Source organism: Triturus cristatus, chromosome 6, assembly GCF_964204655.1.
Source record: "Triturus cristatus chromosome 6, aTriCri1.1, whole genome shotgun sequence".
NCBI classification, from domain to species: Eukaryota; Metazoa; Chordata; class Amphibia; order Caudata; family Salamandridae; genus Triturus; species Triturus cristatus.
In genome coordinates, this window is record NC_140589.1 from 829,849,194 (window position 1) to 829,875,093 (window position 25,900).

Genomic DNA, 25,900 nt, shown 5'->3' on the forward strand with positions numbered 1-25,900 from the left:
TTTCATGAGTGGAGCGTGGATGCTCCCACGCATACACCCATGGATTTTGACACATTTCCAGATTTACCATTAGTGGTAGACCTGGGAATTTATCAAAATGCTATTCCTCCTCAGGGAGGTATAACAAGGAGAAATAATTTAATTTCTCCTTGTTTCTCCCTGCTCTGGACTGCGATTGCTAATATTGATCACTTTATAGAAAATAACTCACCTCTTTCAAAAGGGAGACCATTAAAGAAAATGGGGAAGGAAGATGGGATTCCAGTTAAGGTGGCTATCTGCTGCCTACCCCTTGACCCCAAAAAGATTAATGAAGGCTGTTAGGTGTGCCTCACCTTAGTTTATGGTGAACCTCAGATGCCTCTGGCCAATGCAAAATAATTCTCCTATGATTATGTGTTTGATTTGTCCATGGAGCAGGAAGACGTGTGTAATACTGCTGCTGCTCCTTTGAATAAAGACATTTTTAAAGGGTACAATGCCACTGTCATAGATTATGGCCAGACTGGATCTGGAAATACATTCTCTATGGGTGGCGCGTACACCCAAGACCAAAAAAATGAACCTACGGTGGGCGTTATCCCCATTTGTTGCATACCCTGTTCAAAGACATCAAACAGAGACCTGATTGGGAGCCTATTGGGAAAGTATCTAACTGGAAATCTACAATGAGGAGATCCTAGACCTGTTATTCTTAGAACCCAAATCTTCTCAGATGAACATTCAAGAAGATTCTAAAGAAGGCATAAAGATTGTGGATTTGACTGAATGTAATGTGGCCATCATGCTCCTGTGCAATCTTCACAATTTCCATCGACCAGAGAATGCTATCTTCCTCATCTCCACCGACCATAGAAAAATTGTTGATCAAACCAGCAGCTCTCGCTCCAGGCTTCATTTGGTGGACTTAGCTGAATCGGAAAGGTCAATAAAAGACTAAGACAGAGGGTGATTGTGTGAAGGAAGGTATTAACATCAATCGAGGTTTACAGTGCCTTGTCAATGTCATCAGCACCTTTGGAGAAGAAAATAAGAAATGGAGTTTCGTCCCATACAGAAACTCGAAGCTGACCAGGCTGTTACAAGACACTCTGGGTGAGAAAAGCCAAACTTAGATGATAGAATGTGTCAGTACTGCTGACTCCAACATGGAGGAAATGTTAAACACATTGTGCTATGCAGACCGGGACAGGCAGATAAAGAAGAAGCCAGTTTTCAACTTAAACCCTCAGTCTGCTGAGCTCCAGTGCCTGAAGCTGCAGGTCAAAGAACTCCAGGTGTTGTTGTTATAAGCTCATGGTGGCACTCTGCCCATGCTATCCATCATGGCACCCTCTGAAAATCTCCAGTCCTTGATGGTGCTGAACAAGTGCTTGAAGGAGGAGAATGACAAATTGTGCTGCAAACTGAGTGACACCGCTGGGCAGACTGCCCACATGCTGGAAAGGGTCATCATGACCGAACAGGAAAGAAACTGAATACCAAGACTGAGGATCTCCGCCAGCATGCTGCACTCAAGCATGACCTGCAGAAACTAGTGGAAAACTTGGAGGACCAAGAGCTGAAGCTGCAAACAAATGCCTCTAGGATGCGAGCAATAAACCGAGGGAGGCTGTAGATAAACGGAAGGAGTTTCAGAACTGTGGCTTGGAGGGAGCTGCAGCCAGAGTTAAGAACTGTTTTGCTAATGTGGTGGAAATATTGATTTGTAAAGAAGAAGCCCAGCATCACATGAGCGATCTGCTGGAAGACAAAAGATCTTGGTTCAAGATCTTCCTCAGCTCAAGGAGAAAAAGGGGGTCAGAGAACGCATCTCACACAAAATCCAGAGGCAGATAAACACTGTTGCTGAACTGGAAAATATGGAGGACACAGAGTCTTTGGTCACAAAGTAAATTGAGAGTCTGGAGACTGAGATGGAGCTAAGGAGTGCTCAGAAAACAGACCTGCACCAGAAGCTCCTGGATGCGGATAGTGAAGCTCTTCTAAAGCAGCAATCAGATACAGTGACCACAATTGTGGAAGTAAAGTGTGCTATGAAATACCTTATCAAAGAGATGATCTCCGCCAAAGTGGAATGCAGTAAATAAGAGAGTAACCTAAAGCAAGCCAAGGCTCATTCTGTTATCTGTTATTTTCAGAAGACTGTTTTTGATGAGCGGAAAGAGTTGGAGGAGATGGAAACTGAGCACCAAATCCCACTTGTCCAACTGGAGCAGCAGCACCAAGAGAAGATCTTGTACCCGCTGAGCTAGTTGCTTCAAGAAGCACCACCAACGCCGGGTCCTCCATCAGTGGCCATGTTGGAGAAGGAGAGCCATTTGCAGGAGCAATTAAAGTTGCAGGAAGAGCAGCTCAACAAGATGAATGATTTGTATGAGATGACTTAGAAGGTCCTAGAAGAGAATGAGATGTACCAACAGAAACTTTCACTTTTGCAAGTGGCTAGTGGTAAAAAGCTCTACAGCCTTCTTCACAATTTCCTCATGCAGGCACGACCAGAGTCCTCTCATTCACCATTTGATTACATCCCTCCAAAGTTCCTGAGTGAAATCAGCAACAATGGCAAGGTGATGTCGAGCAAACTGCAGAGAGCACCAAATACTATCAAGGTGACAACTGAAGACCCCCAGTCAGATGCTCAGGAGAATCGCAACCAGTCCAATCTGAAGAGGAAAAAGAAAGTTCTGGGAAGCAACAGTAATTTCTTTGCCGAGTGCATGCCCATCAAAGAAGACAAATGACCCTGAATGAACAGAGACCTTTCAAAGCCCAAGAGGCCTAGAAGGTAGAGGCTGCCAGGCTCTATGAACCTGGCTGCCCAGAACACCAATTATCTTTTAAAAAGATTCATGTCAGTGTTTTCAAACACTTTTCTTTGAACTCTTCAAAATGAGATTGAATCGCCTTGGCCTGGGTTCGTAACTGGACCTTCTGTATTCCTCTTCTTCCGTCAGTCTTCGTTGAAATGGTGAATATATTTGTGTATTTGTTTGCTCTGGACGTTTCTTTTGTAAGCAGAAGTGAAGAGAATCCTGGTGAAGTCTGGCATATCCAGGAATTGCATCTTGAGACAGCTTTCTATGGAAGGTGCTTCTGACACCTCAAAGAAACAGCTACATGATGCAAAGCACTGCAACATTGCCCACTCGCCCTTACTTTTGGTTGGCAGATCTACTGAAACTCAATATCTTATTGTGGCGGGATTTTTAATGCACTGTAAACCTCTACAGCTCTCTCATTGTACATCGCTTTGATACCGTAATGGTTATGTTTGTGCTTTATAAAACGCAATCAAAATCACCACTAAGCTCCCACTGAGGCGGTTGAGTTTGGCATCAAAAGCTCCAAGCCACAAAAATCTGTATTTCACCTAGGTCCAAGGTTTTATCTTTAGACTTAGTCACCATTTTGGTTTTCAAAATCCACCAGCTGGTTAAAGTTGAAGCTGTAATCAGGCATAGTTCCAAAATGGCAGAAATCTTTTCTTTGAAATCTCACTGAACCAGTTTTCAGCATGGCAAAAAAATGTAGGTGGGAGAGACGTACTGTTCTTGTATGTTGAGGTTGAGCCCTGCCTGGGCAAGCCTTAGCACATTGTCCCAGTTGTCTGAAGATAGAAAAAAGGACCAAGTCCCACTTTTTTACAACTGCTGTGAAAGTTTGTCCTGGTCAATTCTGCATCCCTCAAAATCCTCAGGGCAGGGGTCTTGGCACTAAGGGGCATATTTATGATATATTGGTGCAGCAAGTCACCTTGCTGCACTGAGTCAGTGGGAAAGGGCAGGAATGCGCTGTATTTAAACTATACAGTGCATTCCTGACTTTTCCCCCTTTGCTGGCACACAATGGGCTACCTATTACCAGCGCAGGCACCCTTGCACCATGGTGAAAGTGTGCCTGCGTTGCATGCAGGATTGTTTTGTGCAGGAAGGGAAACTTTCCTGCACGAATACAATCCTGAGAGACTTATTCCTCTAACTATTTGTGCTGCATTTTGCGGCACACATAGAAAGAGGAAGGAACAAGGAAAAATAAACATATATCGCTTTGTTGTGGTTCTCCTGGGAAGGAGTAAGATTTTGGGGCATTCCCAGGGTTATAAGTCTTGTCAATCTGACAATGGGTCAAAATCCATGGGAGTTACTTACCTGGGAACACCCACGACAATGCCCATGGAATGCCGACCCAGGGCAAAGTAGCGCAATGCAGTGATTTGCACTGTGGTGCACTTCTCCAGATTTATGATGCCACTCCAAGTCACTCTAAGTGGCCATGCATGGCATCAGTTTGCACCGTGCATGTACCACAAGCTGTAGAACACTGTGGTTGGCAATGTTTGATTTTTTTAAACTAAATTTGTATCCCAGGTGAGCGAACCCAAAAATTATATGGTTCACCCTAGACAAGTGTTCCATTAATTCATCGTCCGTCAGATAGATGTCATCTACAAAGGACAATGCCTCCTCATCAAAATTTTGAAGTAACTCTGTTACCCTGGCTGAAAACAGTCTGGTCTGTTTCTATACCCTTGTGATAATTGACAAATTAGCATTGAGAGCCTAGTGTTGAGAATGCTGTCAAATATCTGCTCCCAGGCATTATATTTTGGCAGAAAAAATCATTTGAGATTTCTTGTGTTGTTTTGTATTTTTTCCCCACAATGTTATTCATTAGTGTGGCCCTATGTGGATTTTGTACTGCAAATGAGCGTGTGGATGTGTTTAAATGCCTAAAGTCTAAGACCAGATGATATGAATTTCATTACGGGAAAAAAGGGATTATTCATAGGGGAGGTGCAATTTTATGGCAAGACAGGAGGCTAGCATTATGCATCAAATCTTTTATGACTTCTTCTGAGCAGCAACAACAACTCAAAAACTTCCCAGAATGGAACTTAAACCATCACAAACAAAAAAGAATGTTCATATCCTATAAAAAGTCTGCATCCTCCATCTCCTTCCTCTTTTGTTGTTGCTTCTGAGCTAGATAAGTATTGTGTTTATTTCATTAGGTTGAATGCTCTTATGAGTGAAAATGAATGTGATTACCCAATTTTCGGGTAAAGAATGTTTGATTGACAGCTTAAGTGATTTTGTGTAGGAAGAATTACATAATTTCAGGTTTATCTATTTTAAAAATTATTTGTTTATTGCTCTCATTTAAAATATTGTTTGGAAGTCTTTTTTGATAATTGGTGTTAACAATTTTAATGCGAGCGTAAGGAAGCTTTAAAACTCACTGCGTTTTTTGAAATCCAGGAGCGATAAGCACGCGAGCGTCTGGCAAGTTAATTTCACGAAATGGAGGCATGAGAAAGACGCGCACACGTAACAATTGTCTACATCGTTATGTTTAGTTTTTCAATTAGTTTCAATGAGCTAAGCAATGGTGGCTTTATCGGGAGATCGTTACCGGTCAGGTTCCGATCTTTGGTAAAGAGAGTGGAATATTTGTGGCATTTGAGAGGAAATCAGCTGTTAGGAAGTGCATTTATTTGGAAAATAATTATTTAAGTATTTTGATTAAGGAAGTCGTTTTAACAGGTTGTTTGAGGAGTTTATGATTTTTTGTTGAGGAGAAAAGTAAGAAGTTGATAAAGGAGGATTGATTTTAAGGATCATGAGGAGAATGGTAAATTAACAGAAGAAGCAAAAAATTAGAAATTAAGGAAGATGGTGAGGTTTAACTGTAGTTCAAGAGGTTTTTAAGCAATGTTTAGGAAAGAGAGCTGGAATGAAAAGGAAGTAGAGGTATTTTATTCAATTTCGGAAGATGATATAGAGAATAAGGGTCCAGTAGGAAAATGTTTGCAAAAGAAAAAGCACTTGGAAAGAAAAGGAGGAGAGTTCACAGAGTTCAGGTGTCCGTGGCGGCACACGTAAAAGTCAGCGAAACGCTGAAAATTAGGAGGATGAGGATGAGATTCATACTCAAGGAGGAAGATCAAGTATTAATATGGATAATAATAATCCACATTTGTAAAGCGCGAACAATCACCCGTAAGGGTCTCTAGGCGCTGGGGGCCATCGGGAAGATTAAGCAAGCTATTGCCCAGAGTCACATGGTGCTGGGCTAATCTGCCGCCGGCGATGGAACCGTGATCCCCAGATTCCGCAGTCAGTCGCCCTTGCCGCGGCACCACACCTCTTCCCTGATGAGTATTTACTTGATTTGGAATACAAAGATTAATATGAAAATGAGGAAAGTATTATGAGCATAGCTACTGGGGATTTTGGAAAAGAGTTATATCAAGGACTTAGAATTTATTTGACCCTAAAGAGATTAGGCACCCAAGAGGCAAGGATTGGTGGCCTATGGAACATGTGTCACAATATATTAAGAGTAGATTAAGTCAGCCTCTAGAAAGAGAAGAGCGTAATTTGATGAGGGCTGAATGCTCGAGGCCTGTGATTGAAGATAAGGTTACTCTTACTCCAAATTTGGACCCTGATTTGATAACATAAGTTTAAAATGGGTGAAGACCCGAGGAAGGGTTTGGAGAGCTTACTAAAAATTTGTCAGGATAAGTTATTAGCTGTATTAGGACCCTTGGCAAGAATCTTTGATACAGTAGAAGAGTCTTTTCTGAGAGTAAGTGATGTGGATCTGACATTATTGAGAGGATGGTGTCAAAGAGCTATTTACTTTATGGGAAACGCCCTGGTACTTAAGTTGATCTAGGATCTCCCTGACTTGTTTCTTTGCATCAGGTTCTGGCGAGCTATTCAGACTTCTGCCTTGTTGTTCAGCATCGTCACTGCCTATTCCCCATTCAGAAGCACAGTCCTCAGTAGCTTGGGCATTTCTAATTTTAATCCTAGCAACCTTTTAAAAAAAATTGAGGTTTAGAAGTCTCTTGTTTATCTTCTTGTTTGATGATGTAGTCTGAAGTGCGATGTGTCTTCTTCTTCAGCTTGACCCTCTCTTCCGATCTGTGCTCTGACTGTCCATCACTCTCTGAACGTTTTTTGGATGACTCCTGTAAGGAACGAGAGGAATGTGTATCAGTATCCTAATACCTGTCAGTCTTTCTAATATTGTCAGTTCCTCAAATTGTATTTTCTCTCGGTGTGTTCCTGTTGAGGAGACCCACCTCTTGACTGTCTTTTGTTTTGCTTATTTTTTTGTTTATTATCCCATTTCTTCTTCGAAGAATCTGGTGCTTGCTTAGAGTTATCCTTTTCAGAATTGCTCTTAACTATTGGTTTCCCAGGTCTGGCTCCCAGATTATCTCTACTAAGCAAAGCATATGTATCTTCAATAATCTTCAGCAATTCTCTCTCCTGCTGAGCAGGAGGGAATTCCCTCAAGCATTGGCATATAGCCACCGCTGCTGTCTCCCCTTTTATTTTACTGAACATAATGTCCGATACCTAGGCAAAATTGCTCATCAGTTTCATCCCCAGATCTAAGGCAGGCTCTGCCCCACACTCATTCTGAATTTGTTTCAGTGCATCTGGTATGACTGCTATTGAAGGGGTACCATGTGTTCTGGTACATATGGCAGCAAAGATTGTACCCTGTAAGAAAGTTCCCTCTTTTTGCATGGCTGCTCCCACTTTTTGCTGAACTGCCGATGTGCCGATGTGCTTTGACTGAGTGTGCCCTGAGCTCCTGCCAAACAGGTACCCAGCGCCTAAGTTCTTTCCCTAAAACTGCATTAAAAACAAAACCAAATTGGCACTCTCTAGCCACAGGTCAGCCCCTGGTAAATGATACCACAGCTACCAAGGGCACAATGACCAGAGAAGGCCTCTAAGGACTGCAGCACTTAATGTGCCACCCTTAGAGCTATGTACCTTTAAACACACTCATGTCTTTGCAGGCCTCGTGTTTGGTGCAGAACAAAGTGAAGAGTCGATATGGCACACATCCCTGTGTGCCATCCCTACAACCCACTGCCCTGGTATAGATCAGCTGCCCCTCTAGCTGGGTGTACTATGCCAGTGGTGAGGGTACAGGTGCATGAGCCCTGTACCCTTACAGTGTCTCAGCCAATTCTTAGACATTGTAAGTGCAGTAATGCCATTAAGAGAATAGGATGATGGGAGTTTGCCATTACGAACTCCACAGTACCATAATGGCTTCATTGAAAACTGGGAAGTTTGGTATCACACTTCTCAGTACATTCAACCCACACTGATGCCAGTATGAGATTTAATGAAAAATAATGCAAGTAGAGGGCATCTTAGAGATGCCCACTGAAAAATGACCTAACACTAGTGTCAAGGTTGAGTGACTGCTCCCCAACTGCCACCACCAGACATGTTTGTGGACCCCTGGGTCAAGAGAGTGCTGCTCTCAGGGGTCTGAAACAATGCACATCCTGGGACGAGGTGCCAAGCCTCCTCCCCCAGGATGGGCAGGGTCCACAAAGGGGAAGCTTCAAAGGCTTGCCGCCTTTGTGAGCTTCCCCAGGCCTTTTGCTGCTTCCAGCAACTGGTCCCCACCGGTTCTGACCCCCACTTTGGGGGGGGGAGAACCGCCCGGAAAATCAAGTGAGGAAGGGAGGGGTGCCCACCTTTGCCAACTCCACCCCTCAGGTGGGGGAGGTGAGGTGAAGCACAACTCTCAGTCCCCGCCAGCCAACCAGAGTGAGGCATTTACCCCCCTCCAATTGGAGGGTGGCATAACAGGGGGTATACTGACCCCAAGTAAGAGACCCATTGGTCCCAACCTTTACTTTATCTGTACCGCTCCTAAATCTAGAATTTAGGGGTTTTTAGCGGTAACCCCGAACCTTGCCTCCTCAGAGAAACAACGACCAAGCAGAAAAGAAGAAGGACTGAACAGCCATGCTGAAGCTAAGAAGAGGAGGACGCCCATTGACTTTGCCTCAGCCCTACCGGCCTGTCCCCACCTCGTATCTGCAGAAGCAAAACTGCGGTGTACCCTGCAGCCAGCAACCTCAAGAACCCTGAGGACCTGCCCTGCCTAATAAAGAAAATACTTTGTCTCCCGGGAACACCGGATTTGTTCACCCACAGACTTTGGCTCCGGCCAAATCCGCAAGTCTGCACACCTCTGCACACATCACCCACAGCCCAAGTTTGAGTGGCCCAACACCATGAGGAGGTCTCCTGGGCAATTTTGACCCAAGATCTGGTGATCTCTGACCTGCCTCCAAACTCCCAGCAAAACCTGCAGCCTCTTTTTGGAGACTCCCCCGACTGTGAACAGAGCTGGTAAGAGAAACCTGATGCCTAAAGACACCCCTGCACCCGAAACCCCAAGGCCTTGGGTGGCCCAGCCAATGGTGTCCCAGCATCCCAAGGCATCCCAACTCACCTCTCCAACCGGTGGTCACCTCCAGAAGATCTTCGTCCCGAGCCTGTAGTCTTTATTGAAACTGGAGAATCCCCATTGTAACCACCAGGGCACCCAACGCCAAAACAGCACCCTGCACCCAGCTGCCCCAGCACCGTTGCAAGTGCACTTTGTGTGCTAAACAGGATCCCCTTTGGTCTGATCCTAACACCAGAAGTTTTGCTCCCACAACCCAGTAGCCTGCTCATCAGCAGCCACCAACCTGAGGCCCCCTATATCCCCATTGTATAACATTCAGCCTCAGCACTCTGCACTCTGCCGTCCTAGTGCCGCTGAGGTTGTAGACAGATTGCATCCTTGACCCTGGGGGAACCCTTGTTCTTACCCCAGATATTTAACCCCAAGGACCGAGTACTTACCTGATAACCGTTAACTTCATTTCTCTCCATAGGAACCTATTGACTTGTTTTTTTACACAAAAATGTTCAAAGTGTGGAGTTGATTTGTGTGAAAAACAAAAAAATTACAATTGTGCAAAACTGATTTTATTGACCCTTTCTCTAGGAAATGTCCCAGCGTGATATCTAGGCATATCACACTGAGTAGAAAAAGTTACTTAAAAATGAAAAGCAATCTGTACAGTAATTTGAAAACCTTGACTTACCTGTATTTCAAACAACTGCATTCGAACTTGAATTCACTTGTACAAACTGCATAATATTTTGCAAAGCATGTATTTCACTTACATGTGCCAAGCTTGGCTTGGGTCTAGAGCTAAAATAACTTAATAAGATTTGTATACAAACAAAATTGGCTTGAGTTCAGTCTTTGAGTGTTTGCCATTATTTGCTGATTGAGTGTGTACAACAAATGCTTAACATTACCCTCTGATACAGCCTTACTGCTTGCCCACACTACCACAAATAGAGAGTAAGGTGCTATCTAATTTTACCTCTGCCTACCTTAGGGGCTCCACTGGGCCCTGTGCACACTATACCTCATTTTGGTATAGTATGTACAGAGCCAGGTTCCTTCATACCATAAGTGTCACAATCTTCTATTGGGGGAGCCATCCCCATTGGCAAGCAAATTGTCTCTATTCTGTGTTTTTCCTGCAGACCCATATGGGGAAAACTGCTTACAAGCTGCTCTGTTTTTTGTGCTGTCCAGAACAGGATTTGCTCCCGGCTGGTGGGAATCTTCCCCATAATGGTTTTCAGTGTTTGTGGGCTAATACTTGTAGTAGCTATATGTGGTTGTGTAATCTGAGCAGCCCTTGTAGGTTAAACTGTTTATGTTCTCATTTTGTATAGTGTAAGATGTCTGTACATTTCACTAAATCTCTGTAGAGTGTACCCATTCCTGCTACTGATAAAGCAACAATGTCTGGACGCAGTGTGTATGAAGCTAAGATCGGCCAAGTCCCTCCTTCCCTGTTGAGTGGACCGAGTCTCATGTGTTCTGTGGTATGTGGTAAGGCCCCTTTAAACCAATTAATGTGCTCTTGGTAAGTTAACAGGACTTCTAAGTCCACGTATGGGAAATACTCATCAGCTGGATCAACTTCAACGTATTCGTGAAATAACTGTGTGTGTGCATCTGCGGGCAGGAATTTAAGCCAAGAATAAATACCTCTGTTCTGAATGCTTTGTGTGCCTAAACCACGAAGGAAAGATCTCTGTCCATTGCCAGGAGGCCATGTTGTAATAATTTCATGGTAACTGACTGTCTGCAATTTCTGAAATATTTAGTGCAACTACCTGTTCTTCAATGTCCTCAGCTTGTTTGGTCATTATCAGATGAATAGTATTTAGCAAACATTTTATAGAGATATGGTATGCAAAATGTGGTAACTTTTAATCCTCCAAGCTTGATTAACCTACAAGCAATAGATAAGGTATACCAACTCAGCTGAGGCAGATTTTTGTTCCCTTCTCACTACAGACGTCTCCAGTTAAAATGTGAGTAGGGTCTCTGAGAAAGAATGACTAAACTACTCAGATTTGACTGTTAAATAAGAGCCTAACCAACATTGGTTGCGCCATGCTGTGTAGTTCCTATCAATCCGTAGGATCTGCGTATTGTTTGGAAAACATAAACTAGGAACTTGGTGTCCAGACTTATTCCGGACACCCCAGGATGAATATGTTGGCCTATAGATCAGCTAGCTCACAGTGCTACTGTAAGCCCCCCTAACCTATCAGCAAGCGAACGGTTTTCTGGTAGCCACTGAACATGACAACCCTGACCCTCAGGGATAGTGGAAACAGTACAGAACCTTTCACTCAGTCACTCGTGCTCTCTTATTCTCAGAGAAATATACAGAGAATACACAGTGGGATGTTTTCAATAGTATTTATTGAACCAAAGTTATTCTTGCATAAAATATGTGTGCTTCATTGGTTATTAGACAGAAATAGATAAACATGATTACAGGCACCAAAAGCAAAACGTTAATAGTAGATATAATTCTATCATGGTGCTGATCCAATGTATATATTCAGGCATATAAAACAAAGCAGTAATATAGCCTACTCCCAAGATGCGAACCCTACTCTAAGTGTACCTAGAGTGTGTGTAGGTGTAAAACCAAGAATTCCCCTGGAGATTATCCAACCTCATTACCTGGTGAGAGAGAATGAAGCACCCTGTTTAGGTCACAAACTGGACACCCCTCACAAGATGTCAGACCGCTGCGTGGTGAATTCTTCTGCTAATCTATCGGTACGCTTCATATTTTATAAAGAAAGCAGCATTGCGATGTGCGTATAGATGATGTTATGGATATGTATGTAGCCAGCCCTGTCGCCCCGTGGTTGAAGATAGTGATGACATTTATACATAGTGCGAAACGAGACCTTGTACATGATGTTCAGGGCGTTGTAATAATTTTGTGTAAAGCTAGTTGTGAAAACAAGTTTAGTTTAAGGGACACTAATACAACAGTGTCTTGCACGCAAATATGTGCAAAAGGTCACAGCTGAAAATGTTATTTATGAGGACAAGGTAAGAAATAAGCTGCTTTGCTACAGGGCCTAACTTGGGAAAATAACATCACCAACTGCCACTGCTGTCCACACCATTGTCTCCCTCTTTTAGAGCTGCTTTGTTCTTCATCCAGCTTTTTCACTACTGTTGTGTACCCCAATGTATCCCAATAAAGGCCTAGGTAGTTGCACGACCTTTTACCTATATTTGTCCTACCTTGCTCTGCATAACTGCTCTTGTGCTGACCTTTTACCTAGTAAGGTTCCGAACAAATGTTGTGCGGTTTTCTTCGAAAACTAGCCTCATTTATTATGTATGAGGATTCTTAGTATCACAGCAGGATTATCATCTTCTGTATAATAACTCTGTAAAAAAGTCACCACTATTGTCAACCTTGGCAGACTGACCCGCAGTACCATGACACATCTAGGTAGAACCTGAGAGTAACTTTTGGGTATATAAGTCCCACATCTTCACTGGGCAAACCAGAGTAGAAGCTTCCATGCTGACATGAGACGCTGAAGTACCTGCTCGCAAACACTCCAGCACGCCGTGGTCAGACATCCCTCGCGCTGTGTCCTACTCGAGATAAAGACGGGGTCCTTCTTTCGCTTCCAACAGGCAATGGGGTTGGCTCTTTCGTAGGGGGATGCTTGGCGATACACCTACATAAATGCAAGGACACTTAGGTACATCTAGTTAGGGTTTGCATCTTTGGAGCACTCATGATTGCTGCCATGTATCTCTATGCCTGCATATATTTATTGTTTTAGCACCATGGTAGAATTCTACCTTTTATTTACTTTGTTGGTGCCTATAACCATATACATCTGTTTCTGTCTGTTGCAGCACACATATTTTATACTAGAATGACGCTGGTTCAATATATGCTTATTGAAAATGTCCCCTCCGTTTATTCTGTATACCGCTCTGAGCACAAGTGACTGAGCAAAAAGTGCTGCACTTTTTCCACGATCTCTGAGGGGTCCGGGTCATGTTCGATAGTTGCCAGAAACTATTCGCTCCTTGGTAACATTGTGGGGCTTATGGTGGTACTCTGAGCTAGCTGGTCTACAGACTAACCTATCCTTCGGGGGTGTCTGGAATCAGTCTTGACACCAGTCCCTTAGTTTTTGCTGTCTAAACACGCAGATCCTAAATAGATTTGTAGGAAGTACACGTCATGGCACCGCCAACATTGGTTTGGTTCTTATTTAACTGTCAAATCTGAGTAATTCCGTCGTGCTTTTGCAGAGACCCCTACTCACATTTATCCAGATACGTCTGGAGTGGGGAGGAAACATCAGCCACAGCTAAGTAGGTTTACCCTATGTATTGGCTGTAGGTTTATTCAAGTTTAAAGGATTATAGTTTCCTACATTGTGCATAAATCCTTCTCTCTTTCCCATACTAAAAAACTTCCTTGAAAAATGTCTGTGCAAGACGAGGCTGCGCCGGCATTAAATGCAGATGCAGGGGAAGCTGAACAGAAAAGTGCAGTAAACATTTCAGAAAATGTCAGTAATGCACTTACTTTAAAATTAGCAGATTTTGGAGTCAGCATTAGGTGGGACTGCTACCTTTGTAATTGATAGACACAAGGCATACAGGACAGAGGTGTTCTATTCTTGGGTTAAGTTCCCACCTGCAGATACACGTACACATACATTTCATTCTTATATTATGGATGAAATACGAATACAATCCATTTTAGGACATAGAAGTCCTGTTAACATACAAGGAACATATATACTGGCTTAAAGGCGCCCTCCCACACACCACAGAAAAAGTAAGACTTGGTCCGCTGAGCAGAGACGGAGCGACTTGGCCGGTTCTAGCTGCTTACACACCACATCCAGCAGTTGACACATTGCCAGTAGCAGTCTTACATCCACTTCACAAAGAAATAATACAACTTTACAGAAATCTTACACAGTTTGTTATGAGAACACTCACACTTCAACCAACAAGGTTCATGCCAGTAGGTCAAGTACAAGGAACCACAACTAAAAATACCTCACAAATGCTAAACGTGATTATGGGATGAAATCCCACTAGAAATGAGCAAATGCCATTCTGGATAGCATAGAAAATAGCACAGCTTGAGGCAGTGTTTCCACACACAGGCCCGCAAGACAACCACAGAATACTGGAGATCTGCTTACCAATGGATTGTTCCACTTGGGGTACAGTCTTAGCTATTATAACACAAAATAACCTTGGGTCTATATACGCACGATAGCAAGCGGAGAGTTGTCGAGTGGAATGTCTCATCAGATCTCCTCAGGGGAGAGATCCGTTTTAGGATGAATACCCGCACCCACCTATGGTGGCATGCTTCATCGTATGGGTTTCTCCTCCCAGTGGGAAGACCTAGTCCCACTGAGGGCTACAATTCCCTCACTGTGTATGAATTATAAACTGCTAGATTTAAAAAAGTGGTCGACATGTTTCAGTCAATGTGAACCATTTGCTATCGTGCGTACAAGGTTATTTTGTGTTATATTGGAAAGGGGACATTTTTTCCTTGCAGGTCTCTAAACTCCCTCCCTTGGACCCTCTCACCCTCTCCTCCTGTTTTTTGTGTTAGTACAGTATTAGCTGCCATCTATACCAGGACTCATGGTACCACCTCATTAGCAGTTATAACAGAAGTATTAAGGCAAATACAGAATCAGTACGGGGCTGAAACTGTCCTGGACTTAGGGATGAAATTGATAGTCAGTTTTGCCCAGGTATCTACAATGATGTTAACAAACTTAAAAGGGGACCCAGTATCAGTGGCTATATGCCAATGCCTGAGGGACTGCACCCCAGTACTGCAGGTTTTAGAGAGGTCCTTGTAGATACGGTTAGCTCACTAGCAGTTAATACCGCTAACTTCATGGTGCTGGGAGACTTGAACCTCCATTTAGACAGCATCGAGGACACCGATATAGCGAGTTTAGTAACTGACCTTGCAGCGTGCCAACTGCTGCAGCTGGTCATAGGCGCTACACATACTGCTGGCCATTTATTAGATCCGGTCTTCACCATTATATCCCATATTACCATACATGCGCCGGCCAGGCTGGGTTGGACGGACCATTTTTTGGTTTCTATGTCCCTGTATGGAGTCACTCCTGCCCAGTCGGCTGACTTCGCTGAAGCGACCCTGGTATAAACTGGACTGGGATCAATTTGAGGCTGGACTCCTGGCCACTCGGCCCGATTTGCCGTAGGACATCAATGAGGCATACGGGCTATTTTCAGAATGGATCAGGCGACCATTAGACAGCCTTATTCCCATGAAATGGTCAGGTAGTCGTGAATCCAAAACAAGACCCTGGTACAACACGGACCTCGCTGACATGCGTAAGGGATGTAAGAAGCTGGAGCGGATTTGGAGAAGAGATTTTTGCACGGTAGCTAAGGACATCTATAGGAGAGCAATTAAAAAATACCATAAAGCCATCTGCCAGGCACGAGCGGCTTTCTTCTCTAATCAAATCCGCGAAAAAACATGTTTCTATACTCGCCAGTTTACAATCTCAGCAAAATGGCGTCGGGTCTACTATCAAGTCTAACAAGCAGTGTGAGGAGCTGGCCACCTTCTTTGTTAAAAAGGTGGATGATATCTACAGCTCCTTCCCAACCGTACACATCAATCCGTCAGTGGCATTTTGCTGTCAGCAGCCGAATATTTTCCATACCTTTCCCCCGATTTTGGTGGATCAGCTGCGATTGCTGGGTAGCAGGATTAAGTCGGGCTCTCCTGCTGACTCTCTTAAACCTGACCAATTCAAGAATGTATTGCCAACCATCTTACCCTCTCTGATTCAGGTGATTAATAAATCTCTCAGTACTGCTATGGTGCCCAGGGTATGGAAACAGGCTAAAGTAATTCCGCTGCCTAAAAAACCTGCTCTCAATCCAACTAAAGCAGAAAGTTATCAGCCCATTTCTTTGCTTCCTTGGGCAGCTAAGATTACAGAGGACTATGTGAACTCCCTCCTGTCAGATTTTCTTACCCTCAACAACATACAGGACCCCTCTCAGAATGGCTTTAGGCCAGGTCTCAGCACGGAGTCAGCTCTCCTGGCTGTGACAGAACATCTCTGGTCAGCCATGGATGCGGGGCAAACGTCGGCGCTGATCCTGTTGGACTTAAGCGCCACGTTTGGCACAGTATTCCATCACTGGAGTGGCTTGCCTCATTCCTGCACGAGAGGTCATTCTCAGTATCAGCCCCCCGTTTGTGTCCAGTGAACACTGTATCAAACAAGGGGTGCCACAGGGTTCCTCCATTAGCCCCCTACTGTTTTACATTTATGTTCAACCTTTGGCCGCTGTAGCCTTGAGTAGGGGCCTGACCATGGTCTCATATGCTGACGATACTCAGTTAGTGGTGGCACTCTCTAAAAACACCGAGCAAGACGCCCTTAAGTTTCAGGGCGATCTTGCTGCAGTGGCCAAGTGGATGACTGCTAACTGCCTCCAACTTAATTCCAACAAGTCGGAGGTACTGGTGGTAGGCAGAGACCATGGTCTGTGGAGTGACCTCTGGTGGCCAGCAAGTCTGGCCACGCTCCCCTTCCCCAAGCAAGTGGTAAAGAACTTAGGGGTTTGGTTGGACTCATCTTTAAACTATCGAGTCCAAACAAAAAAAACAGCAGGGATTTGTTTTGGACTTCTACGGGGGCACTGGCCATTGATGGGCTTCTTTGATGCCTCTACATGTCAGGTCATCATTCAAGTGATGGTCTTGTCTAGACTTGACTATGACTGTTCCCTCTATTTAGGGTCCAATAAAGCAGAGGTTCAGAGGCTGCAAAGGACACAAAATGCAGCAGTCACAACACTTCTAGGCTTGCGCAAGTCCTGCTCTGTGTCCAGTGCCATCCGTCTACTCCATTGGCTTCCGGTGGCCAGGCGCATTGAATTCAAGGCCCTATACACTTCCTTTGAGGTTCTGAAATCTGCTACCCCACCTATTTTGGCCAATCTTCTTTCACCGTATGTTTCATCACGCCCCCTTCGGTCAGAGGGCCAGCATTTGGTGGTGGTCCCTCGGACTCGAAGAGTCCGGGCTGGTGGCCGCTCTTTTCGTTATAGAGCTGCCATGCTATGGAACACACTTCCTGTGCAGATTCAGGGTCTTAATAACTACCTGGAATTCAGGAAGGCCATTAAGACTCTTCTTCTCCCCACTAACTAGCTGGTGTTGCCCTGTGATTTGTCAGTCTTTTTTTCAGCGCCTGAACGCCCTTTTGCTGGGGCAGCTGTCGCGCTATATAAGACACCTTAACATAACATAACATAACTCCTGCACAACAGCAGCGGGAATTACCTAAAGTTATTGAAGAGACGTACGCTTTGCTGGGAAGAGATAATTTGAGAGCTATACCTGTGAAACCACAATTAATGGGTTATACTCAAAAGTACAACTCAAAGCAAGCACCCAATTTTCCTAAAAAGAAATGGGATAATAAACATTAAAAAAATAAGCAAGAGGTATCACAATCACAGGATGCGTCTCCTCAACAGGAGCCCTCTGGGAGGAAATATAACCTTAGAATTATAGAAATAATACAAAAAACCTGACAGGTATCAGGATACTGATACACGTTCCTCTCGTTCCTTTCAGGATTCATCAAAAAACTCAGAGAGGGAAGGACAGTCAGAACGCAGATCAGAAGAGCGAGCAAAGCCAAGAGATACACATCGCACTTCAGACTACATTAGCAAAAAAGAAGGTAAACCAAAAAATAAACCTCAATTTAAATGAAAGAAAGTAGCTGGCTTTAACTCAACTTCTGAATGGGGAATGGGCTCTGATGATGCTAGCCAGTGCAGCAGAAGTAACAATAGCTCACCAGAACATGATGGAATTTTTGGTGACAGCAGGATTGAATAAGCATATCATGGTGGAAACACCGGAAACTGGGGTAAGTGTCCCGCATCCGTTATATGAAATAAGGCCCCAAATGGAAGGGGGACATCTTTAGAAAAATGTAAAGTCTCTTTTGGGAGAACCTATTTTTGGTTATGATATCCTTTTGGCAGAAAAAGACGGCCACCTGAGGTCATTATAGACTGCCCAAAAGGAGAAACAGTAATTTTACCAGCTTTCTCCGACCTCGTTCCAGAATCACGTAAACATTCATACATGCAGGAGTGGGTGGTAGCACTGGCTCCTGCATTATACAGCAATCATGTAGGGTGGGATGTTGAGTCACCTCACCATGAAATCCCAGAAAAAAATGACTCCAACTCCACAGAGGCAGTACCCAATAAAATATGACATGAAAAAACAAGTAAAGGAGATCTTAGATCAACTTGAATGTCAAGGTGTGATTGAGAATTGCCCGTCCTCCATGAATAATCCTTTGTTTCCCGCAAAGAAACCCGACCATTCATAACATCTAGTTTTAGAATACAGGCATTTAAACACATGCACAAAAACATTGGCAGTGCATTAATTAATAAAACTGTGCGGAAGAAATATAAAACAACACTCGATATCTCAAATTGATTCTTTTGCCAGAATATAGTTCCTGAAAGCAGATATTTGACAGTATTTTCAGCCCTAGGCTCTTAACGCCAATTCTGTAGACTGCCCCAATGATATAAGAATAGCCCCAGCTTGTTCTCTCCTAGAGTATCAGAGTTACTTCAAAATTTTGATGAGGACACATTGTCCTATGTACACGATATTTATCTGAAGGATGATGAATTATTGGATCATTTGAGCAGGGTGAACAATATAATTCTGGTATTCGCCTCTGAGGGCTACAAATTTAACTTTAAAAAATAAAAAATTGCACACCACAATGTCCTATTTTTGGGATATGAGCTCTCAAGTGAAAGGAAAAGCCTAGCAGCTAATTTTTTAGAAAAATGTGTGCTGCTCCAAACTCCAAAAACTCTTAAAAACTTAAAATCCATTTTAGGATTCCAAATCTTTTGGCAGAACATACATTTTGGATTACGTAGAGAAAGAGAATGCTTTCTACAACTTAATCAGACCTGATTTTTCAGTTCGACATTGGACACAGGAACACACAGAAATACTACTTCCCCTACAAGCTGACATGATAGCTTCTAAACACTTACACACATGTGTAAACACCACGGATTTGGTGATCCATGTAATCGCGGGTCAATCCGGGTACATTTAAGTCACCTCAATTGTGTTCAAGTACTACTACTTGACCTCTGCGCACTGTATCTGGCGTGCTTATGCCAGCATGTATTCACTGTACATTTTTCAGAACTCGTTTTGTCAATATAACACTCTTATTTATACTTGGCTCAAACAAATTATTGTCATAAAACCATTGCTCTATAACATGAGTTTAATCTGTTATGATCACAGAAATCACATTCTTAATATATTAATATAATTCTCCAATCCCCCTTCTGATGGTGAATCAAGCTATCATTCAATCTCTTAATGTTATCTCTTGATTTTATCAGATTAACCAAGTTAAACCATTGTCATGTCTATTGCTGTCCTCTTGAACTCCCCAAAATGCTTAATCTCATTGTAATATTAATTCTGTTTCCTTTCTATCTTCAAGTCTTCCCTTTTTCAAGAGACCCCTTTCTTCCCCTTGTATCTCATGTACACCTTCAAACCCACAATCAAGATTACAGCACAAAGAGCAATAATCAACAGTGGTCTCAAAATGGTTCCGACTACACCACTTCCCAAATCTGCAAACCATCTACCTACAGCACTGAATCTACATCCAAATAAATCCCAAATACCTTCTGTTACCAATTAACTCACTTCATTATGTAAGTCTGTAAAACTCATTATGACCTTCTGTAGGTCCTTACTTTTGTTTTGGACATAAGTGCAACACTGTTGGACTTTCAACATCTGACAGACTCCGTCCTCTTTCGCAAGCAGAATATCTAACGCTAGACAGTTCTGTAAAACCATAGCCCTAATAGCAACCGACTCAGTATTTAAAAGCAATAAAGCTGCAGCTGTATTAGTAGATAGCTTATCAACAACAGTGGAAAGTTTTCAAATCTTAACGTCATTCAATATCACCCCTGCATTTGGAATTATCGCGCCAAAAATATCTCCAATGATCTCTCCAGCAGTAGCACCTCGTTTGGACCTAGCTTTCTCCTACCAGACAGGATGATCAAAATTCTCCCCATGATAGATCTTCAGAACCACTAGTCCAACATAACATGTCCCATACCATTTGTTTGACAACTTAAAATAGGCATTCTTGCCACAAATAAAATAAACACCAGGTATCACAGAGTCTGTTCCCTCCAGTACCTGCTCTGGGAATTTCTTTTCAAAGTCAGTAAGCACACAGGTCAAGTTATACTTATGTGCATAAGCAGTGCCTAACATGTTAATCGAGGCAAAATATCTGCGAACAGTTTCTGTAAATTGAGCATAGGAATGTCAGTTCAACTGCTAGAACAGTGTGACTTCTGAATAGGCTAAGTCATAATTAGGATAGTAATACTGAAAATGACACTGACCACAGAAAATACTCAACAATAAGCTATATGTAATGCCATATATTAATGCTATGTGATGATGTATAATGCCCTTAGCTATTGAAGAAGGTAACTGCATACAAACACAACAGTTCCTTGCTTCCATTATATTAATGTACTCATGAAGCAGATTAGTATAAGCATGTCATGTGAAATCTGCTCCAGATAAATCAGTATGCAGATTCTGCCCTTTTAATAAATCTAACCCTCCACATACTTTGTGTGATGGTTTATGTGCAGATGTATGTTTCTAGTTTTTGCCCTTTGTTGAACTCAAACTTAATTCTACAATAAGCGCTTTCAAGCCTAACACTAAAATTATTAATATTGTGCCTATTATGTACCTATGTCTACGACTAGTGTTATTTGTTTCCATTTTATCTAGAGTCATACCAAGTGGATAGAGAAATAGCAGCAACAGAATATTCTCTGTCAGTCTTCACCTGTGCAAATTGCACAACAGTCTTTATTTGTGCTCAACTTTATTTACAAAATATATTCAATCTTCGTGAGGCTTCCCTAACCCTACTCTGTGTTCTTCTAAATGTCAACTCTTCCACTCAGACCCAGGTATTTCTTCTTTTAAGCACTCAACAAAGTTCATTCATCATCTCTAATAATGTGAGGACCAAATTCATTAATAAGCATCTTCAAGATCATTATTCTCAGTCCATCAACAAGCAAGGGAGACCCTTCTGAATTCAAAAAGGGAAATTCAGTCTCATTCAGCACTAAGTTCCTCAAAGCACTCAGTCTTGTCGGGTGAGGACGTGCAAATGAAAAGAGATAGTTCAAACAAAGTTCTGAGAGTTTCAGAAGAATTTCCAATCTTATTCCAGTGTCCAGAAGTCACTCTCGATTCCATTAGTAGAGAGATAGATCCACTCAGAAGAAGAGTACTGTAGGAAGCTGGCTTTGTATATACTATACCAAAGTAAGGTATAGTGTGCACAGAGTTCAGTGAATCCCCAGAGGCGTACAGAGGCTTCAGTAGAAAATACTAAAAGCTCTCTTTGTGGTAGTGTGGTCGAACAGTTAGGCTTAACATAGGGTAGTGTTAAGCAGTTATTGTACACACTCAGGCAAGAAATGATTTCAGACACTCAATGACTGAATCCAGACCAATTGTTTTGGATACAAAGTTTTTACTTTGGTATTTTATTTCTAGAACCAAGAAATACTAAGTTGCAGGTAACAGTTTTCAAAGCAGAAATATTATTAAAAAATGAAGTGTTTTGCAAGGCAAAATATATGCTTTACAGTCTTATTAATGCTTTTGTATTTGTCAATCAGAAACAGTCACACTTAGCAATGTGAAAGTTAGACAGTTGTATGCAATAGATAGAATACAATACAATACTATGGGAGGAAAACAATGTTATGCATAAGCAGGTAAGTACTAGACTTACAATCCCACTCTTTGGTTAGGATCGTTGGGGAGACTTCACAAGTCATGAGAGCCACTTGAACTCGGTTCACAGGCGTCGGTTTCAGAGTGGGCAGGGGTTGCGGATTTACCTTGATCCGGACTCCTTGGTGTGGTTTATTTTGGGCAAGGCCGTTGTCCTCTGGAGATCTGGTTTTGGCTGAAGAGTGGCAGTCTTCCTGGGCTTCTTGGCAGTTGCTGGCAACAAGACAGGCTTCGTCTTCTTTGTAGGGTCTTTGGGCAAGAGAGAGGCAGGAAGGACTGGGGCCAAAGAAGTAGTCGTCTTCCTGACTCGACTGCAGAGCTTCTTTTATGTCCTTTTCTTCTTGGGTCACAGAAATCTGAGGATCAAGGTTCAGGGGTGCCTCTAAATACTAAATGTTATAGGTACTGGCAGATGGTAGCCAATGGACTTTGGGGAGGGGGCATCCCACTAACCTGATTGGTTTGAATCATTCCATTCACAATGGAGGATTACCCAAGGAGGGGGTCACTGCAGTCCAGGGCACTTATGGGGTGGTCTTGGCAGAGAGGGGACACATCTCTCCTGACTACTAATTTTCCTACTGACCTTGCTGCCAAAAGTGGGGCTTGGTCAAGGAGGCAGACATCTCCATTAGCTGGAGAGGCCCTGGCTAGCATACTAGAGGGCAGGAAGCCTTTTAGGCTCACCACCCTGAATGCTGCTCCTGCTTGGACATAGATGTGAAGCACCTCCACCCCAAGAAGCCTTTGTGCCTGACCAACAAGAGCACATGGGGATCCCATCTCAGGAAGTCAGAAACATGTCTGTGTGTGGTAGGCTGATGCAGACCAATCAGCTGGACATGAGGGAGTTGGCAGTTTTTGGAGGGCATCTCTAACATACCCTCTGAGTGCATTTTGTAATAAATCTAACACTGGCATCAGTGTGGGTTTATTATGCTGAGGTGTTTGATACCAAACTCCTTAGCATTCAGTTAAGCCATCATGGAGCTGTGAAGTTAGTAATGACGAACTCTCAGCCCATGTACTCAATATGGCCCCACTGTACTTACAATGTCTGTGAATGGCACATACACTAGGAGCACATTGCTCATGCAGCTATGCCCTCGCCTGTTGTATAGTGCACTCTGCCATAGGGTGTGAGGCCTGCTAGAGGGGTGACTTACCGATACCACAGGCAGTGGTTGGCGGGAATGGCACATGCGGATGTCAGTGGCGGACGGTGACATTTAAAAGTGGTGTGGCGTAAAATTTTTGGCATAGTTCAGCATGGCGAGCGAGCGTAGCGAGCGAGCCCGAACAACCTAAGGGGGGTTCGGGGGTGTACTCCCCCCGAGAAAATTTTGAAAAAAGAGTGGAAAAATGGTGCATTTGCAAGCAAATTTGAGAAAGCAGAAAGGTTAATAAAGCAATGAAGAAAGTGCAGTTATTACAGTAATAAAGAGATCATGTCATATAACATAGGTAGCTGCTTATTCAGTATAACCACAGAGCTTCATAACAGACTTTGAGATATAATGCATTTCTGAGTACCTCACAGGTGTTTTTTATTTAACAAACAACTAAACAGGTGGTCGGAAACTAGCAGCATTGAACATACATATGTTTACTTTTTGTATCTAAACTCAGCACGTCTGTCTTTAAGAGCAGCAGACTTTTCAATTACTTGAACGTTAAAATCAGAGATATTTTGAACTAACTTGCTCTCTATAGAAAGCATTGCCAAAGCATTCAGTCTTTCCTGAAGCATGGTGTTTCTTAGGAATGTCTTAATCCTCTTTAAGGCGGAAAAAGATCGTTCTGCCTCTGCTGTTGTCATAGGAGTGGTTATGACAATTTTAAGTAAAGTCACTGTCTCTGTAAATGTCTTTTCCATATTAAGTTTATAAATTAAAGTCAGCAAAGCCCTGGCATCTCTGGCATTTCGGTACACAGGCATTGAGTACAGTACAGTCAGCTCACTTTTGAGGTCCTCTTGGTTGAGCATGGGATAAGCTTCCACAGCCTCATGCAGAGCATGCTGAGGGAAGGATTCACCATATTTTGCAAAGTTTTGACTTTCCAATAATGCGGCACTCACCAAATGTTTTGTGAAAGCAAACCGTTCTTGTGCATGCACAATTACAATGTCACATATCTCCTTTGCATTTCGGACCAGAGTGGTGATGTTTTTCCTGTGGTTTCCAAAAGTTGAAGCCTCTGGCAGTTTGCTGTCTAAATTGTCAACCTCATTTCTCACTATGCTTATGCGCTCGACAAACATAGCGGTATTTCTTTTCACAGAGACAGTATCGATCTCTCGTGCTTGTAACTGATTGTATAAATTTTTGACAGCTGACATTATGTCTTGAAATAAAAACAGAAAGAACTGAAACTCTCTATCTTCTAGTGTTCTAGCAAAGCCACGGGCTTCACTTTGAGTTTTGAAATCAAAGGTGTCATTGACTTCTATATTATGAAAACATTTCACAAGGTCCTCCCTATATTGATATATTAGTTGGACTGTACGTATGTTAAAGTTCCAACGAGTTGAGGATCCCCTTGGAACCCTTTTGTCCACAATCTCCTGAAGTACTTCCGTTCTTTTTGGGGAACGTAAGAAGAATGCTGCCATGCCTCCTACATCCAGAAAGAAAATTCGTGTCTGGGAGATCTTTGATACTGCCTGCTGCATAATAAGATTAAGTTGGTGGGCGTAACAGTGCACGTAATGAGCATAAGGGTACACATCTCTAATTCTTTTCTGTACTCCACCAAGGCTTCCACTCATTATGGACGCACCATCATAGCTTTGTGCAATAAGTTTTTTTTTTTGGTGCACCTCTGGAAAAATGAAGTTGAGTTGACGCAGTATAGCTGCAGTGATGGTTTCTGCAGTTGAGTCTCTTAAATGAGTGAAACCATAGAACCTCTCCACAACATTATTGTCATTGTCCAGGTACCGAAAGACTAATACGGACTGTGTTTGTGTGGCCACATCAGTGGTGTCATCAGCCTGAATAGCCACAAAGTCTGTGTTTTGCAACTCTTGGACAATATGGCTTCTCAGAATTTCGAGCATACACTCAAGGAGTTCATTTTGGATAGTTTTAGAGGTGCCCTTAAAGACTGTAGCAGTTGCTAAATGTACTTCCATTTCTTTGTCTATGCTTGCTATTAAATCCACAAGGCCTTTGAATATTCCTGGATTTGTGGAATCTTCTGATTCATCATGGCCTCGCAATGCCAGTTTGAAAGCACCACAGAAACGAATGCAATCAATTAATTTTGATAGTATGTGCCTATTCCTATCAACTGTTTCATTGTGTTTCTGTATTGTTTGGCGGTATGCACTGCTTATGTGCTGCTCAATCGGTGTGTCTCCCAACATTCCCAGTCTTGTTACGTTTTCCATATGCTTTTTTGTGTGTGCATGCTTCTTGATTTTTTCAGACAGATGCTTCAAGTCTATCACTCCTTCTCTTGTCCAAGCAAAATCACCATTAAACAGCAAGCAGGGGAAGCAGAACAGTTTGTTTCTTGTCGGACACCCTGTAAGCCATTCAGCTTTTGTGTACCAGGTGTTTGAGAATGTACGTGTGTAAGATTTTCCTCTGTCCTGGGTAACTTGTTGTAGTTGTAGGTCTGGCCGATCAGGTCCTAATCTCTTTATCTGTAGTTTCTCTTCTAGTTGCCGTGCATGGAATGACCGTGTAATTAATTGTTCTACCGTATTCA

General features: G+C 42.9%; 1 pseudogene; it reads left to right on the top strand.

The window, feature by feature from the left end:
- The first annotated feature begins 240 nt into the window (after positions 1-240).
- On the top strand, positions 241-2,744 carry LOC146817947 (chromosome-associated kinesin KIF4 pseudogene; annotated as a pseudogene).
- Positions 2,745-25,900: the final 23,156 nt, after the last annotated feature.